The following is a 25,945-nucleotide window of genomic DNA, read 5'->3' on the forward strand; positions in this document are numbered from 1 at the left end:
CCACAGCCCTGGGAACTGTGCAGCGTACACATCTGGTTTTGCATAAGCTTGAATTGCTGGCTTTACAGACATGAAACATGTAGTCCTTGCCGCAGAGTTAGCTAAAGTGTTCCGTAACTTGAGACTGTATTTGAAATAAAAACAAAATTGTATAGCTTCTTTACCATCCTAATGGAAAACATTTAATTTACTTCTTCAAGCCAACCAAAAGAATGACGCAATGCTGCTCGGGCAGATTTACGGTGCCCTTCTTCCGTAGAAATCAATACAGCTTGAAGGTGCTGCTGTGGGAGCTGGAGAGTTGACTGCGATCCAGCTGCCTTCAAATGTAAACTTCTGTACCGCAAACCAAAACTGATGATTTTGATTTGTTCAGGCATCGCTGTATCTCTGAGATACTGTGGTGCTGGATTTTATTCATGTCTTTTCTCTGCTTTATTGCCATTAATACTAGATTGGAATTTCAAAATAGCAAATTCAGTCTGCTTATGATATTTTTTTTTTCCCTCAAATTATTTAGTTATTTTCTGCATTTCCTGAATTAAAGCACTTAGCTCTAGTGGTAGTGATATAAGCAAAAGCAGCTCTGTGTACATGCCATGTGTGCCTTTGACTGGAGTCTTTTTTTTCTTTTTTTCAAAAACAAACAAACAAAAAAGGCAAACCCAAAAAAAGGCCTTGTTCAATGGGAGTGTTAAGGGCGAGCATAACAATTTTCCACTTTGTACAGAAGAAGCTCTAAACAATAAATGTTCTCCCAGTTTTTCCTGCTAGAGGAGGTAAAATGCAAGTGTTTTTTTTGTCTCAGTCAAAGGAAAAAAAAGGTTCTTAAAACAGAACTATATTTTTTCTGAAGAAGTGAAACCAGCAGTGCAGATTTTTGTAGTACAGTAACTTTTATGCCTTTGTTTCCTTTTCTATTCCCGTCTGCCCCCACTAATAGCTTTGACTTTATTTAAACTTGCTTCTATAAGAGACTGTTGGTGTTTCTCTCCTTATTTTCTTCCTTAATGTGATTTCAGTCTTGCTTAAGTGCTTTACTTCTGGCAGAAATTCTTTTCTAAAATAGCCCTTAGGATGGGGTCCCTGATGCTGCTTTTCTCCCCAAGTGCAGTATTTACTTGGGAAGTCCCTCGCTGGTGGCCTGTGTGCTAAATTCTACCAGAAGGAAAATCATGACTTTGGTACTTGCCCACTAGCTTGCCAGAATTACATTTCATCTTTTTTTAAAAAGAGAATTTATACTTCCACTTCTTAAGTTTCATCCCAGTTTTGTTATCCTCTGACCATTTTCCTGGTGAATAAATAGCTTGAGAAGATGTTACAGAGGAATTGACGCCCTTTTTGCAGGTGCAGCTCAGGATGCAGGGAGTTAGCAAAGAGGACAATGGGGATTTGGGTTTTATGAGAGTCTGGGGTTGGAGGTTTTTTGGATTGTTTTTTTTTTCTTGAGAGAATGGAGAAGGTGATAATGAATACAATTAAGATGAAGACCAGTGTTGCTGATAGCCGCGTTATTTTCTTTGAAAAGGCTACTATATGATAATCGATAGAGAAGTATGTGTCCAAATTACAATTATTAACAATTTTGCTTACCTGGAGGAAAACATCAGATTTACAGGTCTGAATTTCAGCACAATTTCAAACATTCTTTAAAACAATTTTGGAATTTTTCAAACTACCGATTAGTTTTATTCATATATAAATACTGAATTTTTAAGATGTATTGAATGTATATTCTGCTAAAAAAAAATCTTTTTTTTAATAGTAGTGTAGGAGAGCATACAATGACAGTGTGATTATATGTTACCTATAAACATAAGGACGGCTTCTATCCAGTAGCTGCTAATGTAGACATAATAGAGATTTCGTACGTTAGATACAGCCAAGAAATTTTGAACAGTTTAAATTTATTTTCTGAAATGCTTCCTGAAGACGGACGAAATGCCTCAGCATTGGCATCACATAGTCACAGTGACAAACCTGCATCTTCTAATGTTTGTACTGTCTGTACAGTTTGTACACTGCTCCCTGGCTGCTATATCGCAAATTTTGTCTTGTGTTGCAGAATATTGAATTACCAGAGGTACTGCCCCGCAATATGCTTTCAAGGGAGGGTGTTACAAGGAACAACACACAAATCTTTAGAAGAAGAGAGAGGCATACTCCACCCACCGCCACCTCACCCCTGTTTTTTTTGTAAGATTTTTCCAATATTCAACCATTTCTATTCAGACTATCTGGAACGGAAATGCAGCTAACTTCAACAGACAGACTGATTTATTTTGACAATATGTTAGCCCATTGTTTTTCAGTTTGACTGTTGCAAAATTCTTGTTAGTGTGAAAGGTCTGTCATCTAGTTCTCATTTTGATTTTTTCCCTACACTAGCATTCCAGGCTGGAATATGCCATAAACACTTTTAAAGCTACACTTTGAATAAAACTTACATTTACTACAGCATATTTGCTTTGCACAGTTACAGTACAAGCACTGTATTCCTGTATAAACACTGTAATGAAGTTATTGAGAAGAAAGGAAACACTTATAGCATTTGCACTAAAGTTCATGGAGCATGAGATAGCTATGCTTAGGATGCTGGTACTTTGAAGGGATTAAAAAAAGCTGCTCAGAAATAAATACAAACAACATTCTCAGACTAGCAAAACAGTATGTAAGTGATGAGAAGAAAGACACTAATTATTATGTAGAGAGTAATCTGAATTGAAATGCCACAATGGAAGCCACTTTGAGCTGACCTTCCTACATATGAATTGAAAAGCAGGGAAAAGTACAGACCTAAAAATGGTAGTCTTGAAGCTTCTTTGAGTACGTTGTGTCTTATTTTTATCTAGCCTGAAATGTATTTTTTTTCTTTTGACTCAAACCCGAATAAACTGTTTTGGCTGTTTGTGTTGTGCTCATGGTTCCAGCTCTGTCAAACTATTGCTACTTTATTTTAAGAATGACTCTTACTTGGAGTTTGAATCCTGCTGGAAGCAGAATGCTGTCAGGAGGATGCGGTCTTGCTGGTAAGAAATTTAAGTATGATAAGGCTAATCCTATTGTATGCTTCCACTTTATAAGTTAGTGGAGCAACTTCCCTTTTCTATTTATGGTACCATACCATTGGCTACATGCATTAGGGCATTTCTCCCCCAGTTTTTTTTTCCTGAGTTGTTGGCTTGGTTAAACATTAATATTAAGGTTAAACATTAATATTAATAATATTTCACACAGTTGTGGATCATGGCACTATACTGTGACAATTTCCAGACTTCCAGAAAAAAAAAGCTCTTGATTTCTATGGGTCAAAGAAGGTGAGCGAAAGGAACTCTACCTATAGTCTCTTTGGTTGTGGCAAACTTAGTTTTTTGGGTTTTTTTTTATGCAGGATGTTTAACTTTAAACTTTTTTTTGTATCAGTAGAGATACAGATGCTGAATACTTGTGAGCTTTTACTCAGGTAATTTACAGTTTCAGAAGCAGAAACTCTGTGCACATAATAAGAATTTTTGAATTGTCCTTATGGATCGGTATTGAACCAAACTTCGTTATCTTGCCCTCAGGAAGAGCTAGTATTGGCTGTTTCAAAAAAACAAATGTAAGAATTCTCCTACAGGTGTAGGATGACAATCTACTCCCAATATTTGGGTTTACCTTGATCTTTTCTGTTCAGAGATTAAACTGCAAACTGACTTCAGAACGAGGTTATCTGTTGAGTCGACTCAACCAGCCTTAGGTTTCTTAAAATTTGCAGCATAATAGAAGATTTGTGGAGACTTAGGGTGTTAGAGCGTATGTTCTTGAAATTAATTTGTTTTGAAAAGACACACTTTTCAGACTCCTAAAATGAGTAACTTATGCAAATAACTTAATGAATCCTAAGCAATGGTTGCATGCATTTAAGTTAGTAATTAGCGCTTGGTCTCTTTTTCTTTCTTCTAAAGAATCTGAAACTTTTTTAAGACCAGATAGTTATCAGCAGGTTTTGACTCACTGGGAAGAAGGCCTAGATTACAAGCAGAAACTTTTTGTTCTTAGATCAGCAGCTAACTTGCTGTGTGGCCTTGGGCATGTCCTCTTCATTTCCTTGCACCAGTTTACCATTGTATCCAGTGTTGTGGCCACCACCACAAAATTCTTTGTGAGCTTTGGAGTCAATCGAAACTGTTTAATATTCTGAGTTGACTCAACTTCATTTGCTATGCGGTTCCTCATATGACAATGTAAAGTGCGGTGGAAATACGCAATTTAGTCCATATAGAACTTCAACAAAATAAAACCGCCCTGGGGAACATGTGTTACAGTAAATTGGATTTGAAGAAAACACACAGTTTTATTTTAGGGTTTGAGTCTGTATAAAGACTGCAAGGAGGGGGATAGAGATATCTGGTTAAAAATGGGAATGCTATGACCATAATAGTTAAAATAAGAGGAGGGGAAAAAAAGATCCATCCTAAAATGAATACGTGGCAGTCTTAGTTTGCCTGAGTCTTTAGCGGAAGATTTCCACTTGTGTTTTCTGCCAAGTAAATTAAATTTATGAAGAAAAGCTAGACTCCAAGTGTTGGACTGTTAGTATCTTTTAACAAGGTTAATGTGAAGCAGAACATTGATAAAAGTGAGGTGACATTTAACAGTGGGCCAGCTGAGAGATCTTTGTGTTCCTGTGTATGTGAAGATCGAGTGTCCTGTAAACTTATTGTTTTGTGTTTTGTACTTACTTTTGCATGTGTGCCAGGACATGCTCCGGGAAGAGGCATAAACTTTTTTCCTTTTTTTTCTTTCACGAATACATTTATTTCCTGTCTAGAGCTGGAAAAGAGGAGCAACAAGAGAGGTTTTGTTAAATACAGCAAAATCTAATTACAGCTTGATTTAAAGCCACATTTACACAATGGCTGAGGGGTGAGTTCACTTCCACAAAAACAAACTCGTTGGCTTCCTACTGTGCATTGGGGAATGTGGAGATGCATGTCCTGGAGAGCAACTGCCTCCCTCTACTGGCACCAACTTTTCTTGCACTGTGCTGCAGCTCTGCTACATGATGTAAAAATGACTGTACTTCTATGCAAAAGAGTACTGATGCATGAATTCATTGGTGTATGCTCCTCCTGATTATGCTGTAGGTAACACACACTATGTTACGTGTTACATGTGATAGGCTTGGTGTCTGTTTTCTATGAGCTGGGGAAATCTTGTTCCTCAAAATGAACAGTTGTTTCCACCACTCTGTATTTTGAACAGTTGTGTCCCTGCTAATTCAAAGGAGAAACGTTGGTGAATAAACTGCATTTTCTTAACAATGTGATTTTCACTGAGGGTGCACCTCTGAAAGGTGCAAGCTCTGATCTTGATTGTCTGCTGAAGTATCTCTGCTGAAGGTATTGGAGTAGTTGAAAATGTGGCTTAAAATTTCTAGTGGTTTTCTTTCTTCAGCTGGTTTAAATGTCCTGCTGTTCTTCTAACTCTGTTTCTCAGAGGGAAAGGTTGTGCATCTCCAGCTTACTGAAAGGTCATCGTTCATAATATATTTTTCTCTTCCTGGGATAGCCTTGGCCCAGGACTCCCATGACAGATGGCTTCATAAGAGCAGCTCATAGTCGAGACTGACATGCACATGGTCTTTATTCTTTTCTTGTTTCCAGCTGATTATTGGCATTTTTAGCAGTTTTTGATCACTAAACTTGCATTTTATGCTGTTGTTATTCCTTCCATTTCTGCCATTCTGATTCTTACTCTTAGCAGAGTCTAGAGATTAAATATATGCACTACCATTATCTAGAAAAATTAGTGCTAAGCAAAGGTGCTGGACTAGTCTAGCCCAATAGACTTTTGGCAAAAGTATGCTGCAGTGCATACTACTTTCCAGTTTTTGATGTGACCCTCACTATTCTTGCCATCAAAATTGTTCTAAAACCTTATACCTGAGGTGTGAATAAAGGGCTTACTGTTCCTTAGGCACACATTAATACAGCTAACACAAACCTATCCAACATCCCTATTCAGTGGCCCTCAGGCAGAAACAAAGCAGTTGTGCATCGTGTGGAAGGAGATGTTGACAGGAGGCAGCCAGGAGAGGAAAAATATTGCCCTGGAAGAGGCAAAGTGGTGGTAGATAGTGACTAGTGGCAAGACTGAAGTGTTTGGAAGCTGCTCAGTGAAGGAATTTGAGTTGGTGAGAGGACTGGGGCAAGTGGGACAGTCACTGCTTCAGGACGTGGGGAAGAAGGAACAGCCATGGGGCTGGAGAGGAGGGAGTGGATTCCTGTAAGTGTGAGTGGTGTCATGGGAAGGAAGGAGGGACACCAAAGATTGCTCACGAGAGAGAGCATTGCAGAGACTCCGGTGGAGAGGCAACACCAGAGAGAGAGGGCCAGGCACTGACAGCATGTCAAAGTAAAGCAGTTGAGGGAGATGAGGTGCTCTGAGCTGCAGCGCTGCAGTGTGGTTAGTGTTGTAGAAAGACCAGAAAAGGAGAGGGACAGAGGTCTGTGGAGGGCTTGAGAGAGAAGTGGTGAGACAATGGAGTCTGGCAGGGTGTTTCTGACAGGTGAAGAATGAGCCCAGATCGATGGTCCTTCCTGACAATGGGTAGGCCAGTGCATGAAGAAATGGAAAGTTGCAAGAAGCAGAGAGGAAAAGGGGCAAGATATTGTAAGATGAATCCTTCTTTCACCGCTAAAGCAATCTTCTGGTTTTTGTTTGGTGTTTGCTCATTTTGTACTTCTCAGAAGATTTCAGACCCAGCCATATTATTGTGATATTGGTCAACTATATCTGAAGTTGATGATGGGGAAAAAGAGGACCACAACACTTTCTGTGATACTGAGAGAGGTCAGTGAATAGTATGAAAACAATCGTATCTCTATGTATAGCTATAAACAATTGCACTCCTAAAACTACAAGAAAGTCTCTTTGCCATGAAGTCATGTCCCGGGAAGCTTTCCCCATTTTAAGTCTCAGACTCCTGTTCAGTTACACAAACTTTTGTAAACATCAGTTCACCATTTCTTGCTTCTCCAGATATTACTAGGCTTTAGTTAGGTCCTTGCTGGAGTTCCTGTATTCAGTGCTTTGTATTTTCTCGGAGGAATAGTCACATGAAGATCATCAACTGCAGAAAGAGAAATAAATTGTCTTTTCCAGCGCTGTTTTGCCTGCATTGTATGTGGCTTTCAAACCTTAAGGTGCCCCACAATGCTAGGAGGATCACCTTGCGATCTTAACCTTTTCCATCATGTCACGTTGAAGTTCTGACCTAGTGAGATGAAGGAGATGAGCATTCATTGGTATAAAAAAGCAGTCAGGTCCCACCCTTCACTAGTTTTCTACAAACTGAGGTGGTGAAGAAAACGGTGACAGGAGGGACAATCTCTGAGCACATATGTGAGTGTCCAGGGATCAAAGTCAATGTTTTGTATGGCTGCCAGCTGGAGAAGAGAGCTGCATTCACTCTGGGGTAAAGCATCCAGTGAAGTACTTGTTGTGACGTTTGTGGTCCCTGTCTGGAACTGTCCCTTGTGTCCTCTCTGGCTCTGGGCACTCACTGCTGGAAGCCACGCAGATATATAAAGTTTTGTGACTTTTGCCACATGTTGACCTGAATTTCTGCAGTTGGTTTCTCTAGAGGAGATGACTTAAGGGGCAGAGGTGTCTGGATTGCCTCTACTTTTTCTCCTGATAGTTTTTTTTTTTTTTCAATAGTTAAACTCTTTTTAAAAAAAAAAAACATAACACAAAAAAAACAACAAAACAACAACCAACAGTTTGACAAGATCCTGGCTACTAGTCATTGTTGATATGCAGAAATGACTCAGGATGAGTTACAAGCTTTGTTCTTTTGGAAGCTTTTCTTTCAGCTGTGACAACTGTAAAGTTTATTCTCCTAGGAAATGTGGAGATCTTCCACCCCCACCCTCTAATAATTAATCAAATTAGGTGTTCCTGCAGTTTCTGTAGTGGATACATTTTCAGAGATGATGAAATCTTCAGCTACGTTAATTACAGAAATACAGTGTCAAAATACTAAGTATGTGATTTTATATACTTCCCTGAAAGAGCCATAAACCTCACAAACAAAGAAATTCTGGACTTTGTAAAATTTTTAAAAGAAAGACTGACATAAATTTATGAAGAAAGATATTCCAAAAGCATGTAATATAGGACAGAGATTGTTTTGTTTTCTGCTCTGATCACATTGGATCTTCTCATAAAGGAATTTAACTCCTGTGGTAAATCTAATTTTTGTTAAACAAAAAGGTTTTTTGGGCCCTGAGTGGGGAAAGTTTACAGAATTAAGGCATTAGGTGATTAGGTGGCATAACCCTCCTGTTGCATCTACCAGATATAGTTGCATAAGGGACTTGGTGTGCGAAATGGGGCCAGTAGGTCACATTAATCAATTGACTGCTAATCTCAAGCATTAAATGCCTACTGTAGATTTTTCACTTAACCCTGGTTAGCGCTCACCAGTAGCGATGTGAAGACAGGCTGGGGTTGGGGTTGTTCAGCGTGGAGAAGAGAAGGCTCTGGGGAGACCTTATAGCAGCTTTCTAGTATCTGAAGGGGACCTACAGGAAAGCTGGAGACGGGCTTTTTACAAGTGATAGGATGAGGGGTAATGGCTTCAAACTAGAAGAGGATGGATTTTGATTAGATATCAGGAAGAATTTTTTCACTCTGAGAGTGGTGAGGCACTGGAACAGTTTGCCCAGAGAAGTTGTGGATGCTCCAGCCCTGGAAGTTTTTAAGGCCAGGCTGGATGGGGCTTTGAGCAACCTGGTCTAGTGGAAGGTGTCCCTGCCCATGGGAAGGGGTTGGAACTGGATGATCTTTAAGGTCCCTTCCAGCCTAAACCATTCTACAATTGAGCTGTTCGTTAGGCAGAAGCTGCATGTTTTCTGCACTGGAAAGAGCTCTTTGTGGAGGGCAGAAGCTCATTTCACGTGTGAAGTGGTGAACCTTAGGTGGGCTTCCAGTGGAGGACTTAGTCCTCCTGAAATTTTACCATTGTGGTTGCCAGTTCTAGTGCTGCCTCTCAGCTTACCAGAAGTTGCATCATTCCACCAAGAGTAACTTTTCAAGACAGCCCTTATCTTTCCATGGGGTAGCTGATGTCATGGTGGTTATTGTGGTAGGTCATCCAGAATTACCTGCTATGTGATAAAATTAAATGTTTCCACTCAGGCCTGTTTCTAAGAGTTTCTTAGAGTGTGTGTTGAATGAGAAGAATCCCTATTTAGTTTTTTCCCAAAGAACTAGTACTAGGCTCTGATTTAATGAAGTCCGAAGAGTATAAAGAATAGAAAATGATTTTGCTGTGAACTCCCTCATATCTGGTTTTATTTTTTCCACCATTGTCTCTAAGTCTTCCTACTTTGGCACCAAGGCATGAGAAGAGCTTCTTAATAATAGGGTTCTTAATAGACTTACTAAGCATAAATACTTATGCTAGATAAATGCACAATCTGGAACCTAAATCGGCCTTTCCTGATTTGTATGTGCCAACATCTTAGAAATAGTTTTCTGATCTATAAGGTATTTTTCAGAAAGAGACATGTTTATACATAGATGTGTTTAACATTGTTTACAAAAAAAAAGTAGTAACTTTTTCTCCCTTATTGCTGCTGCTTGTTGCAGCTGAAGTTTGTAATTTATAGTTAGTTTAGGTGCTGTAAACTTTCATATAAGTATTTCCTCATGTGACATATAAACAGTATTTGATCAGAAGCACTCTGAGGTGGACTGCTTGAGCAAAGCAAGACTAAGATATGTGACCTCAGCCAAAACTTAGTCATTTTAGTGTGATTTAAATTATCACTATGCAGAATTGCTTGGCATTAGAATGTAATCATTCTGATATTCAAACTGGATATGGTTGCATCAATTCTAAATGAAGTTTTCTGTTACCTGTGGATCATTCTAGCAAGGTTTTGTCTTCTGTAGATCTTTCTATTTGTTGTCTGTCTTCTCTTTCTGTGTTCTACTAATAAGAACAGGTTTGGAGAAATGAAAGAATCTATATACACCACACTTTTTGTGACTCTTTCAGTTACATCTTGATAACTTCTTTCTACAAGAACATGTTCTTTTGCAATGCTCATTCACTTGAGTTTTCACTGTGATAGGCAGCCTGTAATGAAAATGTTGACTCACCTGAATGATATCTTTGTTTTCTTTATTTTGTAAGTCAGATAGCAAGATAATTTTAAATTACAAGTATTAGATCACATTTTTCTTGAATGATTGCTTATGACTATGCCAAGTTACTGCACTCACCTATTTTAGTCACAGTCAACATCTTAAATTTCAGCGTTAAGGAAAGCGTTTATATAGAGTCGTGAATGATGATAGCTTCATATCTTGTTAGCTTAATATTTTGAGTCTCTTCAAAGAAATGGTACTCCTTGTCTTAAAGAATTTTGTGTAAAGAACAAAATGGATTCATCTTTGTAACATAAAATACAGATAATCTTGAGGGGAGGAGGGGAGGAAAAAGGATCTATGAGATGTAGCCTGGATATGCACGTAACGTAGTCTTCCATTCTTCTATAGATTGCATACCAGCAGCCTTTAATTTTCAAATGCTTTAATTCTAGTGCAAGTACTCAAATGACTCACCAGTTATCTAAAGCCATCAGGTAACTATACCTATATTTAGCTTTGTTCTATGTTCTTATCCTTGTTTCTATCTTCATTTTCTCAGTGGTAAGCTACAGTGACTTTCATTAATGTTTAGAAAAACAAAAGCCCAAAACAACGTGGGAAGTGTTCCCAAGGGTTCTCACTAGTCAGCCTCTGCAGGCTTTTCACAGGCTCTTTCTTCTGAAGGTCAGGACTTGTGGAGGGTAAGTCCTCTGTCTTCTTTCACAGTACCTTCAAACACAAAACACTTAATCCCACCTCCCAACAGGCAACGCTTTTCAGTTGGAAGTGGTATCTTCTTTTTTTTTTTTTTAAGATGATGTATCTTCTCTCTGCTACTTGTGGGGTCTGCCTTGCTGGTGGCATCCCCAGTAGTGACCAGCTTCAGCAGTGCCTTCAATTTGGTGGTTGGTCTTTTGCCAAGGCATGACCCCAGCCCTTAACTACCCTTCTCTCTCCACTGAGAAAGTGCTGTGCCACAGACTGCAGTATTTAACCACAGGTCAGGGTGTCTGCCTTTTTAGCTCACTAGATTGAAGTGTTGAATTGCAGAGGGTCAGACATGAAATCAATACTGGTTTTCCATCTGGCTGCCTTGAAGACTATGTAAACTAAAGCTATTTATCTATAAAATAGTGACGTCCACTCTGTGAGATGTACAGTTAATAAGTATGAGCTGCTGCTTGTGTTGCTGCTGGGAAGGATCTTGCCTAGGTAATTTTGTTTTTAAAGTAGTTACGGTTAAGTTCCCCTGAGATTTGTAGTAGTGAGATGCAAATAACATATACAACAATGACAATTTTACTTTTTTCCTTACAAGCTTTTTAGATCTACCTCCAGCAGGCTTTGGAAGCTGATGAGGTGAGTGAAGATGTGCTGCCACCTAGAAGGCATACTTTGTTTCCTGGACTTGTCTGCCTATTAATATCTTTTAGGTGTGGATTTTGTTGCCCCTTTCTTTTGTGCGTATGATTTTTTTCATTTTCCTTTTGATTTTTCTCTTTGGGGCTTTTTTTTTTTTGACATAGCGAACTTCTCAAGTGCAAGGCCTGAATCTCTTTCACTGCCATAAGCTTCTACAGATTTTAGGCTTTTTTTTTTTTTTATAATCTCCAGTCCATCTCACTTATCCCCGTTAGTTTGGCTGTACTCGGCACTGGTGAGGCCCCACCTCGAGTACTGCGTTCAGTTTTGGGCCCCTCGCTACGAGAGGGACATTGAGGTGTTGGAGCGTGTCCAGAGAAGGGCTACAAAGCTGGTGAGGGGTCTGGAGGACAAACCTTATGAGGAACGACTGAGGGAGCTGGGGTTGTTTAGCTTGGAGAAGAGGAGGCTGAGGGGAGACCTTATCACCCTCTACAACTACCTGAAAGGAGGTTGTAGAGAGATGGGGGCTGACCTCTTCTCCCTGGTGACAAGTGATAGGACGAGAGGGAACAGGTTCAAGTTACGTCAGGGGAGGTTTAGATTGGATATTAAGGAACATTTTTTCACTGAAAGGGTTATTAAACATTGGAATAGGCTGCCCAGGGAGGTGGTGGATTCACCATCCCTGGAGGTGTTTAAAAAAAAAAGGGTAAATGGGGCACTGAGGGACATGGTTTAGAAGTGGTTTTTGTCAGGGTAGGTTAAAGGTTGGACTTGATGATCTTAAAGGTCCCTTTCAACCTCAGCAATTCTATGGTACTTTCTTCTCTTGTATTTTTATTTACTTGAGGAAGTTATCTGTAAGTTCTGCTGAACATTAACTCAGACTTCAGCTGCAGGAGGACTGGAGGGGTGTCATGGAATGGGAGACATGAAATATTCTAGTATACAATATCACTGGAAGATTTAAAGGAGTCTCTGGTTTTACTGTGAATCCTTTCATTGGGAGTTGAAGAAACGTGTATAGAGATCTAAAAAAATTGTGACTACTATAAAAGGTAGTTTTCAGACTTTTCCATTATGTAATCTCAGATCTGTAAATGTCAATTTAAATTCTCATCTTCTGAATGAGTAGATGCTTCTAAACATAGTTAAATCTTTAGCCTAACTTGTAAATTAGAATTTAAAAGTAAAAAGTGTTCATAGATCAATTGTTTGGGTTTTGTCCCATTGTATTGATGAGATGCAAAACAATAGGAGAAGCTACTGCTTCCTGCCATAGTGTACTAATTTACTGCAAGAGAAGACTATAGTCATACCAAGTACCCAAAGAGAAAACAAGCCTTCTAAATTCTCCTCAACATCAATATTTCAAAGCTATTTCAATTTGGTTTTAATGAAGCAGATGCAGAATTATATAGAAGGGGCAGTTGTAAGTACCCAGAATAGCTTAACTACTTTTAATGAGATAAATGGTTAGATTTTGCAGGTTAGCCATGCATGTGCTGTAGCTTTATGTGCTGAACTGATCCGTGTGAAAACTCAGTACAATGCACAGTACTGTGCGCTTCCCCTGGGTCCTTCCAAATACGAATATTTATCCTAGCGTGGGGAATATGGTGGTATTGCATGCGGCAGTCCAACTGTGTATAGAAATAATGATGTTTTTTAAGTTATACAGTGTTTTTCATAGTTATGGTGTTTCTGTTATAGAATAATACCTACAGTGAAGTCAGTGTTAAATACTTAGGTAACTTTGAAACTTGTTCATGTTTCCCTTCTCTAGAAGCCCTTTTACTGTGGTTATGCTGCTTGTGTTTTGACTACAGGCTGCTGGAATTTGCTTTGAAAATAAGTGTCTGGTTTATTTGCTGATTAGCTTTGGAGCAGCTTCTTCTTTAGACCCTGATTAAGGCAGAAGTTTTGGGAGCAAGGAGAGACTTACTTGTTCAGATCGCTAAAGACTATGTTATCGTAGAGCATGCAGGAGGTACATGTTTGAGACACCCTGAAAGCTCCAGTTCTGACTTCACTTAATTTTGAGTGTTCGCCTTTTGACCTATTTCTTCATGTTTGTACCTGATTTCTATAGGGACAAAAAAGGATTATTGTTATGCTATTAAGGTTTTGTAGTGATTTCCTTTTCCACCTCAGGCGTGTTTGGGACTTTTAGACTCACAGAGACATCACTTGCTTGAGGTAGGGGGAAACCAATGATCTCAAACACGTACTGTCCATCATGGGACAATACAGTATTAGAAAAGATGAGGCATACTTGCTGCATATTTGTGCGCACAAATTGTATTTCAGTTCACAGTGAAGGCTAGGTTCAGACCCATAACCATTAGCCTGCTTTACTCCTGATATTATGTTGATATAAATTCTTGCTAAAATAATAAATGCCTACTAAAATGATGTGTGTCTCAGCAGTGTTAAATTGTGGTGCCAGTGAGACAAAGGTTGTTATGTACTTGCATTTCGGTTAATGTAAAACTGAAGATTCTGACCCTGGTGTTTTTAGGAATCTGTTCTGGAAGTGCTGAGGATTTGCAGCTGGGACAAAAGGCTCCATCTAATTTGGGATTGATTTTCTGAGCAGCTAATACTTCATGAGGATGGTCAACTGAAGAAATTCTGGGTTTCAACAGCAGTAGTATCACAAGTGGTGACTTGTGTGAGGCTACTATGCTGTGCAGGCATGCGCTGCGGAGAAATTGGGCAACATTTTTTGCCCCCAGGCCTAGTAAGGGGAAGTGAAGAAAATGCCTGCTGTTCTGCCCAAGAAAGGTTTGAGAAGGCAGACCAGTAAGTAATTTGTCCCCAGGATGTGACTGAGTTCCCCTGGTGCATGTTTCCCGTCTTCAAAGCACTCCCTACCTCCTGTGCTAGTTTTAGTAGGATCATCACTCTCCCCCTCACCTTAGTTGGAACGCTGTGCGAGGACAGGGGAGTGTCTGCTCAAATGGTCCAAAAAGGGTGGAAAACAAGGAGAGAGAGTCTTAGGCTTGGTGTGGGCACTTGTCTGTCACCACTTATACTAATTTTTCATAGCCCTAGTTATGTGACTTGTGTGCTCATTTTGCATTAGAGGGTTGGCTAAAAGCCACAAGAAGTCCTGGAAGCAGAGCCTGGGATCTTATCTGCCCCACAAACTCTAACTACTAGGTCTACAAGCTGCCTGAAATGTAAGTACGCTCTTCTTCAGGAACATTATGTAGAGACTCTTTCATAAAAGGGCTTTTGGCTTGCTCTGTTAAATAATTAAACTGCTCTTCCTGGAGAGGCTTTTCATCTGTGCCAGCAAAATGCTTCTGGTCTCTTTTAAGAGCTTCATGAGACGGGGTTCTGGTATAGCAAGTCACAGTTGCTGGTTTTATATGGAAGCACTTTCTAGTCATTAAATTAACAATCTTTCTAAGATTAAAATCTAAATTTATTTTACATTTGAAGTTTAGTAGGCTGTCTTCAAACTTGTTGGCCTTGAAATGATAACCAAAGCCATTGCATTCAAAGGTAGTTTTCTTCTGGGATTCATTGTGCTGAACGTCTTCAACTCTTGTGTAAAGTAATAATATCTGAGAGTTGCTCTGAAACTCTGAATTACGGGTGTGGACTGGAGACTTGAAGTCTCGAAGGTTTGCAGTCTCTGAGCTCCTGGTGAGCTGGCTGGCAGCGGGGTGATTTTGGAGCGAATGCCTGTATGCATTAGTGTCTGCGAGGAACCACTTCTTGTTCCAACAGTCGCACCTTGACTTGCTTTCTAGTTCCATCTTGCAGCTCAACATAAATGCCTTCTCGCATAGAGAGATGTAAGAGAGCAGAAAACAGTCTTTGAAGAATAAAAAAAAAACAACAATGGGCTTTAGAAATCTTGATGGGCCTTCATTGTCATCACGCAAGATCAAAGGAAGCCTTGGAGCCTCGCTTTCTACTCAGAATTGGAAATAACATTCTTAATTACAGAAATGAGCAAATCTGTTTGCAGGAGTTTCTCCTTCAAAGGGAGGAATGCTGCACTTCATCCTTCAGCTTTTGCGCTCTTTGCAGCATAGCATTTTTGAAAAATTACACCTGTCCTCTAATGGAGGACTTGCATTTTAAGTTTTCCCAGGCCAGTCGATAGATATCTCAGTAAGATATACTCAGCATCAGATTGTGTCACCCATTGCAGTAAGGTGGTCATGGTGAAAATGATACTAAATAGAGAAGGAAAAGAAAGTGCCAGCAGTGGTGATGAAGATTAATAATGTGGAGGTACTGGAAGTATACTTATTATATTACAAGCTCTTTTTTTCTGCTCTTCCACTGAGGAAAATCTGTACTTGTCTGTCAGCTTTCTGGCTTAAGGGATGCTCTCGGGATCCCTATTTTCCACCACATCAAGTACAAAAAATATTATCTCCACTTATGAAGCCCTCTTGTGGCTTGTTCCAATGTAGATTTAACCTCCCATGTCTTTGTGAGCAGTTGACTTTTGCTACCATCATACCTTGTGTTAGGACTTCTGCATCTTACATCAATCATGCTTTTTTTTTTTTTTTTCATTGCTCTCTCTTTTTAAACCTGTTTGTTATGGTCTGCTAATGTGTCTTTCTCATTTGGCTGTTTGGAAGCAGAGGCTGCTTTTTTTGCCCTATATTTTACAATCTTTGGCTCACTAGGGTCATGGTCATTAATTTTAGACGAGTCAGGCATGCACAATATGGGGTCCATGGTATGGATGTGCTATTTAAGGCTGTGGTCCCTTGCTGTGGTTCACCAACTTTGTGGCCACCTACCTGGTCAGCCAGAGGTCATGAAGTGGTGGCTAGAAGGCACGTGTTTTGGTCTTGCGAAGGTCTCAGTTGTGCTGACAGGTGTGTTGCCTTCTGAAGTGGGCAGTTCATACTGCATCTATGCTGCCAGCTGTGAGGAAAGGTAATGGAGGGAAAAATAAGTAAGGTGGAAGGACAAGGGGGCATGAAGGATATTTGTATAGTTTGAGGTGATTGCTGAAATACAGCATAGAGGTGGAAGAAAACACTGCACTGAAGGAAAAGTGGAAGGAACTCAAGAAGAAATGGAAGGTTGACATTAAGATGGAGATGTATTGGAGCGATATGTGGCAGGAAGCATGTTTCGGGGTGATGTGAAGTTTTTAAAATTACTTACTGTTTTAACTTGGGATTTCTGTGTTCTTAAGGATGCAAACAGAATAATACTGTTGTCTTCCACGTCTGTCTGTGTGGGCAGCATACAAGTGCTCAGCATAGAAAACTTCCTGCAGGCTTCACTTCAGATCCTTCTTTACTGCATCCATCAGTGGTAGGATGAAACACACCTCGCTGACAGTTTAACTGCTCCTCCAATGCTTTTCCAAGGTGGCCGTGAGGGACTGGTGTCTGCATTTCAGTCAGTTGGGTCTTTGACTGTACTACCAATGTGTAGGTCTGGGGAGGCGAGGGATGGTAATGTCCTTTGGAATGTGGGCATTTGGGGTTTTTTGGTTTTTATGATTCTGAGGGAAACAAGTGAATACGAATGCTATAAAAAAAAAAAAATACTCTGTAGGAGTATTCTCAGTGGAATTGCTGTCTGGGACATTTAGAGATATAATTAGCATATTTGAAAAAAAAGTCCTAAAGTTGCAGATTAGCTGACCAATTTCAAAACATGATCAGCGGCAGTGACACATGTATATCCACACATGTACAGGTAACTGCCGTCTTACAGATTGAAATTGGGATCAGTCCAAGAAATGTCCCTGTGCTTCATAAAATTAACATAGTTTTTTCCCATGCTGAGTGCCAACCTTGAAGCCTGGTATTTGTGACTTCTTAAGAAAAGTTTATATGGGAAACAGTAGGTCCATGTCTTATTTTCTCCATGGATGAAGATGATGGGTCTTGTGATGAGTCTACCACCAATCTGCAGAGTTCCCAAACTCTACCAGTTACTTACTAGGAAAGGAAAGAGCTCAACAACTATTGCGAAGTCAAAAGTAGTTTTCACAAGAAAAAGAAAATCCTAGATAAATTTCTTGAGGAAGAAAAATTGAAATTTAGGAAAATTTGTGGAAGAGAAACTTGTCCCCTCATCTGTTAATCTGTGTAAATGTAAAAGATACCATACAAAAATCTTAAGATTTTTGTTGTTGTTATTTATACATAACCGTGGGATGGTTTAGCTTAGTTCTAAAAGTCTAATGAATGCATCAAGCCAAGTAAAATATTCATTAGAGTAATTGGTTCAGTTCAACCTCTCAAGGCTACAGCTTGGAAATATACACGCTATTGCCTTCAGAAATACAACATGTTGATTCACCAGCCGTTTTGCTCAACTCATTTTCATTCCATATGTTTACTATACATTGCAAAATCTAATTAAGTAACTGAGCAGTAGCAGTTTCCAAGCAATATTTGGTATATTTTTAAGTCAAAGGTTAAATGGTATCCAGAGCGAAAACTGTTCAGTTGCAAGACACATCAGATTTTTTTTATTTTAAATATTTTTGTATTGAAATCATTGGATATACAAGTAGTTATAAAAGTGATCATAACATAGTAAAAAGTTATTTGTTCCTGAAATAGTAATCTGTCTCTTAATTCACTTACATATGCCTAAATTAAGTGTAAAATTCATTAATGTGCTAGCTAGACGGTTTTCACTGCAAGATGCTGGTGTCACTGTCATATGATGAATTCATCATACCCCCATACGTTTTCCTCTCTCCTCCCCTCTGTGATGGGCATCTGCCTCAGACCATATGGTTTTGGAAAATTTTGATTGAAACTGTTCTATCAAGGAACAGGGCTAGAGAAGAACTCCCTTGCTTTTAATTTCTAAAAAACAATTGTAGAGACCTTCTGTTTTCATGCAGAGGAGCAGGAACTTGAAGCTTAGCACAGGCGGGTAACTTGTGCCAGGGACAGGCTTTTGCTTTCGATGAAAGTCTGCCGAATATTGGCCAACTCGCATACCTTTAACAATTTGTTCACTTCCAACAGAGACTTGCTGGAGCTGAGGAGTCTCTTGTGACTGTGTCCTCATGAAACCTCTCTTGGCCACTCTTCCTGGCACGCCTGTACGTGGCCGTATCCTATCCCAGGTCTGGTGCATGGGCCAGGCACTCGTGTGGGGTCACCACGGGCAGTGGGGAAGGCTGGTGGTGCTCTGTGTGGCTCTCAGTTGGAGCTTTAGCCACTTGCCTTTGATGAATGTGGACCCTCATGTACAACCACTGGCTCCAAACATGAGACCTGCAGTGCTGTTCCCCACACCTTTCTTGCCCAGCACATTGTCAGGATGGTTAGAAGTGACTGTTAAATCAAGACTGACATTTGGACTCCTCTGACTGGTCTCCTAAGCTAAGCACAGAGGTTTAGTGACTGTTGACTGTGCGGCAGAGACAAGTAGGTGTCTCTTGAAATGCAACTTAGCAGCTGTCAATGGGGAAACATCTTAATGCAGGACCCAAACCACTGGGGAGCAGTGCTGGACTCATGCAGGAGGGAGCAGCGAGGGCTTGGGGAGCTGCTGGGCAGAGACGGGGACACACAGGCTTAGCAGCTTGCATGGGAGGGAACCAAAACTGAGAGTTCTGTGGCAGCTAAAGCCTGTTTAATTCCTGTTTCAGGATTCTCAGTCATTTTGTCACCTGCTGTAGGCACCTTTGGTGATCTGTGAGGGTGAATTAGATTCAAGGAATGGTTTATGTCTTTTTGATTTTCTTTATTTTGTGTGTGTGTATCTTTTCCTTTGTTTAGCAAACTGAACATTCCCAGTTGCTGGATCAGAGGATGTAGGGTCAAGGCTATTGGTCATGTTTTCCCTGTTGCTACCTTTGGTGAAATGTTGTTAGAAAAATCATTGTGGATCTGATCATCAGATAATTGGGCACCTCTTCTTCCCATGTCTCTTGAACTCTTTTTAAATGAAGTTTTTAACCTTTGTATAACTGCCCCTCCTCCCTTTAATTCATAAAATACATAGTTTTCTGGCTTCAAGCAGTACTGCTGAGAAACTTGTAATATTCTTACAGTATTTTAAAGAAGCACAGTTTATAAAAATTGATGAGCTCCTTAGATGATGTAATCTGAAAAGGAAGACTTAATAAAATAGCCTCCTTCGTTTATTGCAACACAAAACTTAATGTTGACTGCAAGTTGAATCAAGGGGTAAAATGTCAGTCTTCCTGCATTTCATTTTTATTTCTAGCCATATATAGCTTTGAGAATCTTTTTCTTACAGAGATGAAGTCCGCTTCTAGCACAGAGCGACTCGTTATGAGCAATTTTCACTGGCAGATTAAGGAAGCTGTGACACAGCTATTTACATATTGTCAATAAATATGGTCTTGCACTGTTACCACATGGAAGTCTTGTTCCACTGGTAACATTTTTATGTAGTAGCAATTACAATTTTTGTACTGAAGTAAGCATGATAGATGAAAATGTTTGTAAACAACGTTGAATATCATGCACTTGGACTGTGCCTTATACTGTATGGAGCTGGTGATAAGAGTAAAGAATTAGGAAAAAATGCTGGTGTGGGCATATGGGAACTCATCATTGCAGTGGGGTTCGGGGTCTTTTAAGTATAATGTTTATGGATGTGTTTTATGTGTAACTTAGTGGAACATCTTAAAAATGCATTGTAAAGTTTGTGTATGCATAATGCTGTAGCATTATGATATTTTTGGCAATATCGATCACGAAAGGGGTACTGTATCTCACAAGAGACAGCTGGCCCTGGCACTTCTGAGAAACGGGCTGTGTACTTCCACCTTGCACCGATGTTTGAAAACCTTCTGGTCAGAGCAGAGCTTAGGTAATTACATGAACCACGTGGGAACAGAAAACTTCAGAAGATTGTTTTCTGATTTGTGCTAATCAGAGCGAAGATTAATTGAAACATGCTACCAAGGAAGACTAAAGAACAGTAGTGCCTATATCTTTTTTTCACGATTATTTACCTGATATTTTAGAAGCTCTCAGCATCTTTCAAATACACAATGGTCTCTTAGATCATAACACTCCTTAGTTTTATGGACTTACATATTTATAAGATGTGTGTAATGCTTACTTGAGTTAGTTCCCCCTACTTCTAAGGAGTATTTGCTCACACTAAGTATTTTCCAAATGAATTCAGTTGTTTTGCATAATGGCAAAAATTTCCTTGGCATTTCCACCCTAGCCTCATGAAAGCTTAGTTAGGACTTTACGTGCCGATGCACATAGAAGCCCTCGGGTCATCTGTGTATCTGCCCACGTGTAAACGTGAAGGACAGAGGGGGTCCTGTTGACTTCTGTGGGGCTACTGTGTGCTGAAAGCCCGTCTGTGGGGCCTCACCCATCCGAGGTCTACGTTGTAGATAGCGAAGCAGTGTACCTAAACCCGTCTGAGATCTGTTGTGTATACAGTGCTGGTAATGTGTACATGATGGTAACATGTAGGTTCAGAATGAGAATTCTTACTGGCGGAATAAACTGCTGCATTTTATTGTCTTCTAATAGACCTAGCAAACTACAAGTGGTCAGCTTCTGAACGAGCACTCCTAAATATATCTTTTTTTTTCAGAGATGGAGACAAACCCCCTTGTAGGCGAATCATTCAGGAAAAACAACAACAACAAAACCCCAAGCAGGAATTTTGTCTTTATGCACCCAAGCAAATAGCAATCCCAAATGTCGATGCTTTCGGCTGCGAGGTGTAATATGTTCAAGCTCTCGTTTCGTCGCGCGCGGTGCCTCGGCAGCCCTGCGCTACGGCAAACGGCTATAATTAGATGAGCAGCCCGCTAAGCAGCGGTGACAGTGTGCGAGCCCCAGCGAGCATGTGCTGGATTCTGCATGTGCCCGGCGCTTATTGGCGGGCGAGGTTGCTGCCTGCCGGTTTGATAGGTTTCCCCAGTAATCTTTATGCTGCATTACAGACATAGATACAGAGGTACTGTGTGCATGCGAGGGGAGAGAGGTGCTCAGCTCGTAGCGTAAAAGAAAGCCCCCCCTCCCCGATGAAAGGCACTGGTCTTTGTTGCAAAGCATCAGTACTTAAGGACCGCTAGCTGCCAGCGGAGAGGTCAGCGAAGGAGTTTTACTTGGTGGTAAATTACTTTCAGGTCTTTATCTCTCCGGTAAAACAGTCATGCATGAAATGAATACTGTTAATCATGTCATCTGTTTTAATTTGATCTTGCTTTCATTAATATCGTGCGTACTCCGGCGGGAGAGCCATCAGATTACAAAACATATCATTAGAGTGGATTTAGTACAAATATAGAGTGTATTTATACAGGAATGCTGCTTTGATTTGAAATTTTGAGCCTGTGCATGTGAGTGGTTTTACTGGTTGCCTTTTGTTATGCTAATGGAAATATTTCTTTTGCTGGGATGTTTTCTGCAGAGCAATTGAATTTGAGCATTTATAACTACTGGCACATGAATATAAATCTTTATAAATAGTGATTAGTTTAAAGAATAATTATGTGAAGTGTTCTTTAATTTGATCACAGCAATAACTATCTTGATGGTTCTCTTGCACAAGACAGAAGGATGAGGAGTAATATGCTATTGTTCTTTCAACAAAGATGCTGGAGCCTTCATGTTTGGGTGGATTCTTTGTTTCATTCACTGGGTTTTATTTTAAGTGGCTTTCAAAATGAAACTAAAGCCCCTCTGCCTGGTAGACTGCAGTATATCCTTTGCTTGCATACACATTTATTATCCCTTTATCTATATATATCTATGTATCTATTGTTCTCAAAGGCTGAATTTTGGCCCAAAGCCTTGTTTATTGTCCGAACTGCCTTCAGCAGTAGAATGAAACAAGATAGATATGCCAATTTTTTTCATCTGTGATTCTGAGGCTATTACAGTATTTATCATAGCGTCATAGCCATTTAAGTTCTTTTCATACTTGACCTACGCATCAATTGATCACAACTTTTCCTATAAAAAGCATGCATATTTAATGAGCACATCTTACAGTGAAAGCTGTTCAGAACAGAAGGAAGCAAGCATGAAGTGTGTGTGTGTGTGTATATGTATACATTAAAAAAGTCTCTTAATGTAGTCATGACTCATTTAGTGACTTTTGAACATTGAGGCTGACTGTTGAGACCTCAAACTTAATGCCCTTGTCTGTGTCAGACTCCAGAGGCCACATGAACTTGTATATTAAGTCACCAGTCATCTGGCTGGCTGGCTGCCACCATGCGTCTGAGGTACGAGTAGATTGTCTCAGCCAGGATCAGGAAGGTGTTAGGAACGAGAGCTATTTTGGTATTAGTCTTCACTCTTCCCCCTGCACCTATCCAGGAAGAGGGTTTTCTCTTTTTCCTACTGTATAAACCAAAGCAAAATTTAAGTTGCTTGCTCTTAAACTATGTGATATGAAACTGTTACCTCCTGATACCCTTAAATGTGAGCATTTATTTGCTTGCTAACTTTATATGGTCGTGGGTACAACAGATTACTATAATTATTTGTGATGACATATTCAGAAGGAAGAGTATTTGGGGGGCTTAATCACAGCTGGTACATACCAGTTTCTTTTGATTGTTGCTGTTGGCTAAAATAGTTACTTTGGTGTCTCCATTCACCTCGGTTTTATTTCCAAAGTTGTTTTCGTCAATGTAGACTTGGAAAATGGCATTTTTCATGGTAACAGTTAAGCTTGGACAGGGAGGACTCGGAATCTGAAGGCATGTTGTTCTCAGGCTGTTTCATATAACCTCGTTGCTCCAATTTACCAAGCAAAAGCGTCTTAAAGAGGTTTTCAGTTAAACTATGCCTTCTGCCTTTTTTAACAGAGGCTTACCTGAAGTAATTTATCTACATCTTTATGACCTTTGCAACAGCATCCCATGAAGGAGTAAATAATGGCGATGTTAGTAATAAAGAAACGTAGGAAGTAATATGCCCAGCTGTATTATGTTTGCCATATCCAGACAGTGTATTTTCAAGAGATGAGAGGCTGATATTTTCTATTCCATATATTGAGCTATTGTTATTTGTAAGTAACATAAGGCATAGCTGGAAAAATGCTGTAAAAGTTAGCGTAATTTGGGTGATGGATATGGGGAATACCACCACCCACTGGAACTGAAATGCTGCACCAGCAGCTATTTAGGTGTGGACATCTCTGCCTCCAGAAAGAGCTGTGATGATCTATGCAAACATCACCAGAAAAAATGACAGTAGTGAAACTGGAACTGGTGACAGTGTAATTTAAACTTGCAATACCGTAACAGGAAGGAATAAGCTACTTTGTTATCATTTCTCTTTGGGTTATAACCTCGTTTTTCTCCTAGGTAAACAAAGGAAACAAATCGAAGCAACAGTTCGTGTGGATTACTCTCTAAAAAAGTTGTCATCTTTGTTGCTATGAACATATTTTAACTGTAACCAGCGTATTGCTACAGGAAATCTTCAGATTATTCTGCATGAGATTTTATATTCTGAATTTTTCCAGTGAGTTTCTTGATGTAAAAGTTTTTAATTACTCTTTGTTAGGAGAGGCGTGCATTGCATGTTTGCTGGGCACCTCTGTGAACTGTTCTTATTTCTGATATGTTGCCCTGTAGATACATCCCCAAGTCCTTTGTTACGTGAAAGGGAAGTTATTCTTTCCAACCAGGAATGCAGAGAGAGAGAGAGAAAGAGAGCGTGTGTGTGTGTGCATGCATAGGTATTGTCAGGGCACAAATGTATGTTGCAAAAATCAATGTCTCAAGTGTTTCATAAATTTATGTGTATAGCTGGTGAAGAATCACTTATACTATCTAACACTAATATGCATTTGTGTAGAAATTAATATGTTGTTAGTACTTTCAGTGTCATACCATTACTCTCGTTATAATCCAATAGAAATATACTTCCTCCTTGAAGAGTAGTGTTTTCAGCAATGCTAGCTTTGGCTGCTAGCTGGAGATGGATATATGCAGTAAACTGGGTGCCTGTGATAAACAGTGCTACACTAGCTCGGGCTTATTAAGGTATTATGTCTTTTTACTGCGACATGTGTAAATGAATTTTGCATACTGTGCCAAGCCTAAGCAGAAAGATGATGCTTAAGGTTAATGCTTTTTTTTTTTTTGAGTAGTCTGTTAGCAATGAAAGAGATACTCCTGAAAAACAGTTGTAGGGATTTAAAGTATTACCAGTGTTTATTTTGCAGGATTTGTACTTATATGCTTTACAGTTTTTTAAGTTGAGTAGCAGTAAGTGATATACGTGTAAAGGTTTACGTTAGAATGAGGAAAGTGGCATTATGCCCTAAAGCTCCTTTTTCCCTTTCCCCTGTTTTTGGAACCAACTCTAATTATTGCTTTGCTGATGAAATGTCTGTCTCTTTAAATGGTCGAGACATTCAATAGCCCATCTATAAATGCTTATTATAACACTTAGAGAGTTCATGGGAAATCAATAGCCTGTTTTCTGTATTTTGTGGGGTGAACGTCTTTTTATTCTTTTAAATCTGCAAACTTTTGGGCTGGGTGGTGGGAGAGGCTCAGGATGAACCCTCTCAGCAGAGATTCCCTCTGCAGGCTCGGCAAGGTGTGCATTAAGTTGGGAAGGCCTTATTGTCGTGCCAGTCGTCCCACACCAATGCAGCAGCGCTAATTAACGGGGTCAGAAATGTGACCACATTTAGGCTGCTGCTGCCCCAGTTTGGGGGCATGGATGCTCCCATGCCTGGGGACTGGGCACAGGCAAGGACTCACAGGGGGGAAGGTCTGTCCTGCCCTCCCCTCCCCTCACACAGGGCTCTTGCTCGCCTGGCACAAGTTATTCTGGGGACTAACTATGTGGAGTCGGGAACTTAAACAGCGGATGAAATATGCCTAGCTCCAGGCATCTGCGTGTCAAACGTTTGTGATGTTTAAAGGAAGGTAGTGTTTTATAGACCAGGGAATGGAAGCAGCAATGCCTTTTTCTTGCAGTTCTCACAGCTGCAGTGGTATGGTGAATTGAAAACAAAATAGATATTATTATTATTATTATTATTATTATTATTATTATTATTATTATTATTATTATTATTTTACATTTAATCTCCTGTTATGATTAATTCCAATTGTTTGTAAAGGTATTACCTGCAGTATTAAGTGCGGCTTGATAGATTTAATGTAACTGGCAATCAGTAATCCTGGATGCTATTGTCTGCGTAATCCTGGTAACGAGATTCCTGTCTCACTTTCGTGATGTCTTTCATGGACGTGCTTCAGCCACCTGTAGGCACAACTACTTGCTACAGCCTTTCCACGAAGCACCTGAAGCTTCCAACCCCGATCCTCACTTTGTAAATATGTAATTTTTAAACACGAATTGTCCATTCCATTCCACAGCAGACATTATTTGGTTTTATGCCCTGTCATGCAGTTGTCTGATACTTCTGTGGTATATTGATTTATTAATTGAAACAGTATTTTATTTATACTGCTGAT

General features: G+C 39.8%; 1 protein-coding gene across 7 annotated transcripts in view; it reads left to right on the top strand.

The window, feature by feature from the left end:
- The window catches only part of FAM110B (family with sequence similarity 110 member B), a 115,598-nt gene that overhangs the window by 34,470 nt on the left and 55,183 nt on the right, over window positions 1–25,945 (top strand). For 2 of the 7 annotated variants that reach the window (XM_063326902.1, XM_063326908.1), the window contains exon 1: window positions 21,414–21,601. The exons of 3 other annotated variants lie outside the window; for them this stretch is intronic. The gene's annotated coding sequence lies outside the window, so the exon portion shown is untranslated. Of the gene's footprint in view, window positions 1–21,413; window positions 21,617–25,945 lie in introns of those variants that run through there. 2 more of the 7 variants (XM_063326905.1, XM_063326906.1) reach the window with 2 other exon arrangements.

The sequence above is a fragment of the Chroicocephalus ridibundus genome, chromosome 2, assembly GCF_963924245.1.
Source record: "Chroicocephalus ridibundus chromosome 2, bChrRid1.1, whole genome shotgun sequence".
NCBI lineage: Eukaryota > Metazoa > Chordata > Aves > Charadriiformes > Laridae > Chroicocephalus > Chroicocephalus ridibundus.